This window comes from Lithobates pipiens, unplaced genomic scaffold, assembly GCF_037356315.1.
Source record: "Lithobates pipiens isolate NorthernLeopardFrog02 unplaced genomic scaffold, aLitPip1_a1.2 Scaffold_47, whole genome shotgun sequence".
Lineage (NCBI taxonomy): Eukaryota > Metazoa > Chordata > Amphibia > Anura > Ranidae > Lithobates > Lithobates pipiens.
In genome coordinates, this window is record NW_027507871.1 from 3,672,401 (window position 1) to 3,683,370 (window position 10,970).

At 55.2% G+C, this 10,970-nt stretch overlaps 1 protein-coding gene across 2 annotated transcripts in view; it reads right to left on the bottom strand.

Moving 5' to 3' along the window:
* LOC143956949 (uncharacterized) overlaps window positions 1-10,970 on the bottom strand; it is a 134,620-nt gene that overhangs the window by 21,249 nt on the left and 102,401 nt on the right. The window lies entirely within an intron of this gene.

Consider the following 10,970-nt stretch of genomic DNA (forward strand, 5'->3'; position numbering starts at 1 on the left):
TGTATACAGTGGAGGTGGCGGGGTGGAGATAGTGGTGACACCAGCTCGTTCCTCACATCAGCCTTGGTCCACAGGTGTATGGACAGGCTAGGATAGTGTATGGACAGGCTAGGATAGTGTATGGACAGGCTAGGATAGTGTATGGACAGGCTAGGATAGTGTATGGACAGGCTAGGATAATGTATGGACAGGCTAGGATAGTGTATGGACAGGCTAGGATAGTGTATGGACAGGCTAGGATAATGTATGGACAGGCTAGGATAATGTATGGACAGGCTAGGATAGTATATGGGCAGGCTAGGATAGTGTATGGACAGGCTAGGATAATGTATGGACAGGCTAGGATAGTGTATGGACAGGCTAGGATAGTGTATGGACAGGCTAGGATAATGTATGGACAGGCTAGGATAGTGTATGGACAGGCTAGGATAGTGTATGGACAGGCTAGGATAATGTATGGACAGGCTAGGATAATGTATGGACAGGCTAGGATAGTATATGGGCAGGCTAGGATAGTGTATGGACAGGCTAGGATAATGTATGGACAGGCTAGGATAGTGTATGGACAGGCTAGGATAATGTATGGACAGGCTAGGGTAGTGTATGGACAGGCTAGGATAGTAAATGGAAAGGCTAGGGTAGTATATGGACAGGCTAGGTTAGTATATGGACAGGGTGGTATATAGCCTGGGTGGTATATGGACAGGCAAGGGTGGTATTTAGCCAGGGTAGTATACGGACTGGCCAGGGTGGTGTACGGACATGCCAGGGTGGTGTATGGACTGGCCAGGGTGGTGTATGGACAGGCTAGGATAGTAAATGGAAAGGCTAGGGTAGTATATGGACAGGGTGGTATATAGACCAGCCAGGGTGATATATAGCCTGGGTGGTATATGGACAGGCCAGGGTGGTATTTAGCCAGAGAAGTATACGGACTGGCCAGGGTGGTGTACGGACAGGCCAGGGTGGTGTACGGAGAGGCCAGGGTGGTGTACGGAGAGGCCAGGGTGGTGTATGGACTGGCCAGGGTGGTGTATGCACTGGCCAGGGTGGTGTATGGACAGGTCAAGGTGGTGTACGGACTGGCCAGGGTGGTGTACGGAGAGGCCAGGGTGGTGTACGGAGAGGCCAGGGTGGTGTATGGACTGGCCAGGGTGGTGTATGCACTGGCCAGGGTGGTGTATGGACAGGTCAAGGTGGTGTAAGGACTGGCCAGGGTGGTGTATGGAGAGGCCAGGGTGGTATATGGACAGGCCAGGGTGGTAAATGGACAGGCCAGGGTGGTATACGGACTGGCCAGGGTGGTATACGGACTGGCCAGGGTGGTGTATGGACTGGCCAGGGTGGTATATGGACTGGCCTGGGTGGTGTACGGACAGGCCAGGGTGGTATAAGGACAGGCCAGGGTGGTGTAAGGACAGGCCAGGGTGGTGTAAGGACAGGCCAGGGTGGTGTACGGACAGGCCAGGGTGGTGTACAGACTGGCCAGGGTGGTGTGCGGACAGGCCAGGGTGGTATCGGACAGGCCAGGGTGGTGTACGGACTGGCCAGGGTGGTGTACGGACAGGCCAGGGTGGTGTATGGACTGGCCAAGGTGGTGTATGGACTGGCCAAGGTGGTGTATGGACTGGCCAGGATGGTGTACGGACTGGCCAGGATGGTATACGGACTGGCCAGGGTGGTATACATACTGGCCAGGGTGGTGTATGGACAGGCCAGGGTAGTGTATGGACAGGCCAGGGTGGTGTAAGGACAGGCCAGGGTGGTATACGGACAGGCCAGGGTGGTGTACCAACAGGCTATGGTGGTGTACGGACTGGCCTGGGTGGTGTACGGACTGGCCAGGGAGCTGTATGGACAGGCCAGGGTGGTGTATGGACTGGCCAGGGTGGTATATAGCCAGGGTGGTGTACGGACAGGCCAGGGTGGTGTACGGACAGGCTAGGGTGGTGTACGGACAGGCCAGGGTGGTGTATGGACAGGCCAGGGTGGTATATGGACAGGCTAGGGTGGTGCATGGACAGGCCAGGGTGGTGTATGGACTGGCCAGGGTGGTATATAGCCAGGGTGGTTTTACGGACAGGCCAGGGTGGTGTATTTACAGGCCAGGGTGGTGCACGGACAAGCCAGGGTGGTGTACGGACTGGCCTGGGTGGTGTACGGACTGGCCAGGGAGCTGTATGGACAGGCCAGGGTGGTGTATGGACTGGCCAGGGTGGTATATAGCCAGGGTGGTGTACGGACAGGCCAGGGTGGTGTATGGACAGGCCAGGGTGGTGTATGGACAGGCCAGGGTGGTATATAGCCAGGGTGGTGTACGGACAGCCCAGGGTGGTGTATTGACAGGCCAGGATGGTGCACGGACAGGCCAGGGTGGTGTACGGACTGGCAGGGGTGGTGTACGGATAGGCCAGGGTGGTGTACGGACAGGCCAGGGTGGTGTATGGACTGGCCAAGGTGGTGTATGGACTGGCCAGGGTGGTGTATGGACTGGCTAAGGTGGTGTACGGACTGGCCAGGGTGGTGTACGTACAGGCCAGGGTGGTGTAAGGACAGGCCAGGGTGGTGTACGGACTGGCCAGGGTGGTGTATGGACAGGCCAGAGTGGTGTATGGACTGGCCAGGGTGGTGTATGGACTGGCCAGGGTGGTGTATGGACAGGCCAGGGTGGTGTATGGACAGGCCAGAGTGGTGTATGGACTGGCCAGGGTGGTGTATGAACAGGCCAGGGTGGTGTACGGACAGGCTAGGGTGGTGTACAGACAGGCCAGGGTCGTATACGGACAGGCCAGGGTGGTGTACGGACCGGCCAGGGTGGTGTACGGACAGGCCAGGGTGGTGTACGGACCGGCCAGGGTGGTGTACGGACAGGCAAGGGTGGTGTACGGACCGGCCAGGGTGGTGTATGGACTGGCCAGGGTGGTGTATGTACAGGTCAAGGTGGTGTATGGACTGCCTAGGGTGGTGTACGGACAAGCCAGGGTGGTTTACGGACAGGCTAGGGTGGTGTACGGACAGGCCAGGGTGGTGTATGGACAGGCCAGGGTGGTGTATGGACAGGCCAGGGTGGTGCATGGACTGGCCAGGGTGGTGTACGGACAGGCCAGGGTGGTGTACGGACAGGCCAGGGTGGTATATGGACTGGCCAGGGTGGTATACGGACTGGCCAAGGTGGTATACGGACTGGCCAGGGTGGTATACGGACTGGCCAGGGTGGTGTATAGACAGGTCAAGGTGGTGTATGGACTAGCCAGGGTGGTGTACGGACTGGCCAGGGTGGAGTACGGACAGGCCAGGGTGGTGTACGGACAGGCCAGGGTGGTATACGGACTTGCCAGGGTGGTATACGGACTGGCCAAGGTGGTATACGGACTGGCCAGGGTGGTATACGGACTGGCCAGGGTGGTGTATGGACAGGTCAAGGTGGTGTATGGACTGGCCAGGGTGGTGTATGGACTGGCCAGGCTGGTGTATGGACAGGCCAGGGTGGTGTACGGACTGGCCAGGGTGGTATACGGACTGGCCAGGGTGGTGTATGGACTGGCCAGGGTGGTAAATAGCCAGGGTGGTGTACGGACAGGCTAGGGTGGTGTACGGACTGGCCAGGGTGGTGTACGGACTGGCCAGGGTGGTGTACGGACAGCCCAGGGTGGTGTACGGACAGCCCAGGGTGGTGTACGGACAAGCCAGGGTGGTATACGGACAGGCCAGGGTGGTGAACGGACAGGTCAAGGTGGTGTACGGATAGGCCAGGGTGGTGTACGGACAGGCCAGGGTGGTGTACAGATAGGCCAGGGTGGTGTATGGACAGGCCAGGGTGGTCTACGGACTGGCCAGGGTGGTATACAGACTGGTCAGGGTGGTATACAGACTGGCCAGGGTGGTATACATACTGGCCAGGGTGGTGTATGGACAGGCCAGGGTGGTGTATGGACAGGCCAGGGTGGTGTAAGGACAGGCCAGGGTGGTATACGGACAGGCCAGGGTGGTGTACGGACAGGCTAGGGTGGTGTACGGACTGGCCAGGGTGGTGTACGGACTGGCCAGGGAGCTGTATGGACAGGCCAGGGTGGTGTATGGACTGGTCAGGGTGGTATATAGCCAGGGTGGTGTACGGACAGGCCAGGGTGGTGTACGGACAGGCCAGGGTGGTTTACGGACAGGCCAGGATGGTGTACGGACAGGCCAGGGTGGTGTACGGACAGGCCAGGGTGGTGTACGGACAGGCCAGGGTGGTGTACGGACAGGCCAGGGTGGTGTATGGACAGGCCAGGGTGGTGTATGGACTGGCCAGGGTGGTATATAGCCAGGGTGGTGTATGGACAGGCCAGGGGGGTGGTGTATTTTTGAGACCCTAGGCAAAACCTCCTTTTGCCGCCCCCTCCCTTGGCTCCGCCCCTGACTCCACCCCCTTTTCCCTGCCCATGTATACAGTGGAGGTGGCGGGGTGGAGATAGTGGTGACACCAACTCACTTCCTCACATCAGCCTTGGTCCACAGGTGTATGGACAGGCTAGGATAGTGTATGGACAGGCTAGGATAGTGTATGGACAGGCTAGGAGTGTATGGACAGGCTAGGATAATGTATGGACAGGCTAGGATAATGTATGGACAGGCTAGGATAGTGTATGGACAGGCTAGGATAGTGTATGGACAGGCTAGGATAGTGTATGGACAGGCTAGGGTAGTGTATGGACAGGCTAGGATAGTGTATGGACAGGCTAGGATAGTAAATGGAAAGGCTAGGGTAGTATATGGACAGGCTAGGTTAGTATATGGACAGGGTGGTATATAGCCTGGGTGGTATATGGACAGGCAAGGGTGGTATTTAGCCAGGGTAGTATACGGACTGGCCAGGGTGGTGTACGGACATGCCAGGGTGGTGTATGGACTGGCCAGGGTGGTGTATGGACTGGCCAGGGTGGTGTATGCACTGGCCAGGGTGGTGTATGGACAGGTCAAGGTGGTGTAAGGACTGGCCAGGGTGGTGTATGGAGAGGCCAGGGTGGTATATGGACAGGCCAGGGTGGTAAATGGACTGGCCAGGGTGGTATACGGACTGGCCAGGGTGGTGTATGGACTGGCCAGGGTGGTATATGGACTGGCCTGGGTGGTGTACGGACAGGCCAGGGTGGTATAAGGACAGGCCAGGGTGGTGTACGGACTGGCCAGGGTGGTGTAAGGACAGGCCAGGGTGGTATACGGACAGGCCAGGGTGGTGTACGGACTGGCCAGGGTGGTGTACGGACAGGCCAGGGTGGTGTATGGACTGGCCAAGGTGGTGTATGGACTGGCCAGGGTGGTGTATGGACTGGCCAGGATGGTGTACGGACTGGCCAGGGTGGTATACGGACTGGCCAGGATGGTATACAGACTGGCCAGGGTGGTATACATACTGGCCAGGGTGGTGTATGGACAGGCCAGGGTGGTGTATGGACAGGCCAGGGTGGTATACGGACAGGCCAGGGTGGTGTACCAACAGGCTAGGGTGGTGTACGGACTGGCCTGGGTGGTGTACGGACTGGCCAGGGAGCTGTATGGACAGGCCAGGGTGGTGTATGGACTGGCCAGGGTGGTATATAGCCAGGGTGGTGTACGGACAGGCCAGGGTGGTGTACGGACAGGCTAGGGTGGTGTACGGACAGGCCAGGGTGGTGTATGGACAGGCCAGGGTGGTATATGGACAGGCTAGCGTGGTGTATGGACAGGCCAGGGTGGTGTATGGACTGGCCAGGGTGGTATATAGCCAGGGTGGTTTTACGGACAGGCCAGGGTGGTGTATTGACAGGCCAGGGTGGTGCACGGACAAGCCAGGGTGGTGTACGGACTGGCCTGGGTGGTGTACGGACTGGCCAGGGAGCTGTATGGACAGGCCAGGGTGGTGTATGGACTGGCCAGGGTGGTATATAGCCAGGGTGGTGTACGGACAGGCCAGGGTGGTGTATGGACAGGCCAGGGTGGTATATAGCCAGGGTGGTGTACGGACAGCCCAGGGTGGTGTATTGACAGGCCAGGGTGGTGCACGGACAGGCCAGGGTGGTGTACGGACTGGCAGGGGTGGTGTACGGATAGGCCAGGGTGGTGTACGGACAGGCCAGGGTGGTGTATGGACTGGCCAAGGTGGTGTATGGACTGGCCAGGGTGGTGTATGGACTGGCTAAGGTGGTGTACGGACTGGCCAGGGTGGTGTACGTACAGGCCAGGGTGGTGTACGTACAGGCCAGGGTGGTGTACGGACTGGCCAGGGTGGCATACAGACTGGTCAGGGTGGTATACAGACTGGCCAGGGTGGTGTATGGACAGGCCAGGGTGGTGTATGGACTGGCCAGGGTGGTGTATGGACAGGCCAGAGTGGTGTATGGACTGGCCAGGGTGGTGTATGAACAGGCCAGGGTGGTGTACGGACAGGCTAGGGTGGTGTACAGACAGGCCAGGGTCGTGTACGGACAGGCCAGGGTGGTGTACGGACCGGCCAGGGTGGTGTACGGACAGGCCAGGGTGGTGTACGGACCGGCCAGGGTGGTGTACGGACAGGCAAGGGTGGTGTACGGACCGGCCAGGGTGGTGTATGGACTGGCCAGGGTGGTGTATGGACTGGCCAGGGTGGTGTATGTACAGGTCAAGGTGGTGTATGGACTGCCTAGGGTGGTGTACGGACAGGCCAGGGTGGTTTACGGACAGGCTAGGGTGGTGTACGGACAGGCCAGGGTGGTGTATGGACAGGCCAGGGTGGTGTATGGACAGGCCAGGGTGGTGCAGGGACTGGCCAGGGTGGTGTACGGACAGGCCAGGGTGCTGTACGGACAGGCCAGGGTGGTATATGGACTGGCCAGGGTGGTATACGGACTGGCCAAGGTGGTATACGGACTGGCCAGGGTGGTATACGGACTGGCCAGGGTGGTGTATAGACAGGTCAAGGTGGTGTATGGACTAGCCAGGGTGGTGTACGGACAGGCCAGGGTGGTGTACGGACAGGCCAGGGTGGTGTACGGACAGGCCAGGGTGGTGTACGGACAGGCCAGGGTGGTGTACGGACTGGCCAGGGTGGTGTACGGACTGGCCAGGGTGGTGTATGGACTGGCCAGGGTGGTGTATGGACAGGCCAGGGTAGTGTATGGACAGGCCAGGGTGGTGCATGGACTGGCCAGGGTGGTGTATGGACAGGCCAGGGTGGTGTATGGACAGGTCAGGGTGGTGTATGGACTGGCCAGGGTGGTGTATGGACAGGCCAGGGTGGTGTACGGACTGGCCAGGGTGGTATACAGACTGGCCAGGGTGGTGTATAGACTGGCCAGGGTGGTGTATGGACAGGTCAAGGTGGTGTACGGACTGGACAGTATGGTGTATGGACAGTTCAGGGTGGTGTATGGACAGGCCAGGGTGGTGTATGGACAGCCCAGGGTGGTGTATGGACAGCCCAGGGTGGTGTACGGACAGGCCAGGGTGGTGTACTGACAGGCCAGGGTGGTGTAGGGACAGCCCAGGGTGGTGTATGGACAAGCCAGGGTGGTATACGGACAGGCCAGGGTGGTGAACGGACAGGTCAAGGTGGTGTACGGATAGGCCAGGGTGGTGTACGGACAGGCCAGGGTGGTGTATGGACTGGCCAGGGTGGCATACGGACTGGCCAGGGTGGTGTATGGACTGGCCAGGGTGGTGTATGGACAGGTCAAGGTGGTGTACAGACAAGCCAGGGTGGTATACGGACAGGCCAGGGTGGTGAACGGACAGGTCAAGGTGGTGTACGGATAGGCCAGGGTGGTGTACGGACAGGCCAAGGTGGTGTATGGACTGGCCAGGGTGGTGTATGGACTGGCCAGGGTGGTGTATGGACAGGCCAGGGTGGTATAACAATACAGTTTGGTAGTGAAAGGGTTAAATCTCATTTACAATAACATGTTTTTCCAGGGGCCGTATACCCCAATTGACAAAGCTCACAAATAAGGACGTGGCTCCTTTAAGAAAAATCGTCAGTTAATTTTTCAAAAAAAAAAAGTCACATGACTGCACTGTGATTTCACAAATAAGGACGTGGCTCCTTTAAGAAAAATCGTCAGTTAATTTTTCAAAAAAAAAAAAAAGTCACATGACTGCACTGTGATTTCATTGGCTGAAAAACAGGTCACATGACTCTCTGACTATGATGTCATCGGCTGAGTCCCTTATAGTCAGACGCAGGGGAGGAAGGCTGCAGTAGTTCACAGATCACTGACCAGTGAGGTTGTGGCTTCATATCTCTCCTGAGATTTACCTTGTGATTTTATTGGATTTGATTTAATTCGATTCAATTTCATTGCGATTTCTACGATTTCTATCGTCATACATTTAATGCGAGTTTCTTTATTCTTAATAATGAACCGATTTAAATGTAATCAGATTGTTTCTCTGGAAAACACCAAAGAGAAACCCACCAAAGGAAGGGCCATGGTAGGAGGTGTCAGTGACCAGCCTGCAGATACCCCAACCAAAAAGCCCCCCAAGATGAAGATGAAGAGGACCCGAGCGTTTTTGCGCGGCTGTTTCAGAGCCGTTTTTGGATGTTTCGGTTCCGGCTGTAAAGCCAATGGACATCACCGGGACACAGACACCGAGATTGGTAAGTGTTGTGCATAGTGATAGAGACAAAAAGTTCTCTGGATAAGGCCAATTCTGACATTTCTCTCCTACATGTAAAATTCATCATTTTTTTGCTAGAAAATTACATAGAACCCCCAAACATTATATATGTTTTTTTTAGCAAAGACCCCAGAGAATACAATGGCGGTCGTTGTAACTTTTTATCTTGCACGGTATTTGCGCAGCAATTTTTCAAACACGTTTTTTTCAGAAAAAAAAAAACAGTTTCATGCTTTAAAAAAAAACAAAACAGTAAAGTTAGTCCAATTTTGTTGCATAATGTGATAGATGAAGATACGCCGAGTGAATAGATACCCAACATGTCACGCTTCAAAATTGCACACGCTCGTGGAATGGCGCCAAACTTTGGTATTTAAAAATCCCCATAGGCGACGCTTTACATTTTTGTTACTGGTTACATGTTTTGGGTTACAGAGGAGATCTAGGGCTAGAATTATTGCTCTCGCTCTAACGTTCGCGGCGATACCTCACATGTGTGGTTTGAACACCGTTTTCATATGTGGGCGGGACTTACGTGTGCGTTCGCTTCTGTGTGCGAGCTCACGGGGACAGGGGGCGCTTTACATTTTTTTTTTTTTTAATTGTTAATTTTATTTTTATTTTTTTAGTTTGACACTTAAAAAAAAAAAAATTGATGACTTTTATTCCTATTAGAAGGAATGTAAACATCCCCTGTAATAGGAATATGGCACGATCGGACATATTTACAGTGAGATATGGGGGGGGGGGTCAATAAGACCCCCACATCTCACCTCTAGGATGGGAAGAATAAAAAAAAAAAAAAAAAAAAACGATCCTGGCTTCCCTGCCAAATCGGCGCCGTTAATTTGAATACCGAGGCCGGGCGTGACGTCATAACATCGCGCCCGGCCTCCGAACGATCTCTATGGTAACTTGCGGGGGCCGGCGGATCCTGTCGATGGAAGCGGTGAGTCGGTACAAGGGGGGGGGGCATCCCCTCCCGCCGCCCGTAAGAACGATCAAGCGGCGGAACAGCCGCTATGATCGTTCTTATGGTGCAGGGAATCGCCGGCTGAAAACGCCGATAGCTGAGTGATGTCTGTGGCCTCCGGCATCACTCAGATATAACCACGGAAAGCCCATGACGTCACATGACGTAGTATGGGCGCCAAGTGGTTAAAGAGGAAGGAAACCCATCGATTGGACAGTTTCACACAACATTTCTATTTCCGGTATGCCGGGAATGCCAACTGTCACATTGCTTGTGCTCTCAACCAAACTGTCAAACCATCCAATGGCCGGTGTCATGACGGATCACATGTGCAGCATTATGGCGGTTGAAGATTAAACAGAGGACAAGATGACACAGATACATAGTTGCCAACATTTAAAAAAATAAAACATTCCAGCTTTATATTGCAGTGCAGGGCTCTGTCTGCACCCCAAATGCATTAAATAGACCCTTTATGCCCCTCCCCCGCTGAACAAATGGGCCCCAGTAAGTTGCTGTAAAGCAGCTCCCACAGACAGTATCTATTTCATCATTCGCCTGGAATTCTGCCTTAGACCCCGCCCACACGTGGCGATTTGGAATGGTCGGCAGAAGTGCTGCGATTCCAAATCATGGGAAAACACGCAGCAAGCATTCGGATTACATTATTCTTAATGGCGCCCCCCAAACATGGCGAGATCTTGTCACCATTGTCACATGACAGAACCGCATGGCAATCCATCCAAAACATGCCGGGGGCTATTCCTTCACTTTGGGGGGCGGAGTCATCGGCAGTGCAGCGGTTCCCGGTCCCGGCCTCTTCTATATCCATCCACCGCAACACTTGGAGGGATTATAATAAAAGAGGCCGGGTGTTTATTAATAAGAAACAGAAGTACTGCAGATTACTCCCCCGCACCCGGAAGTGACGAATCACAGGGCGGCACAGTGGTGTAGTGGGTAGGACTCTCACCTAGCAGTAAAAAGGGTCGCTGGTTCAAATCCCAACAACGACACTACCTGCATGGAGTTTGCATGTTCTCCCTGTGCCTGTGTGGGTTTCCTCTGGGTACTCCGGTTTCCTCCCACACTCCAAAGACCTGCTGGGAGGTTAATTGGCTTCTGTCCAAAATTGGCCCCTAGTATATGAATGTGAGTAGGGGGCCTTGGATTGTGGGCTCCTTGAGGGTAGGGAGTGATGTGAGTGTGCCATGTGTAAATTGGTGGCACTATATGGGTACCTTAAATAAATAATAATGCGATGTACAGGGACAGGGATAATTGTAGACACGCCCACTCACTCAGGATGGACTGGTGTCTTTATCCAACCTTAATAACGATGTAATCAGTCCCCTTTCTGACTCCATTCATTTTAGAGGGT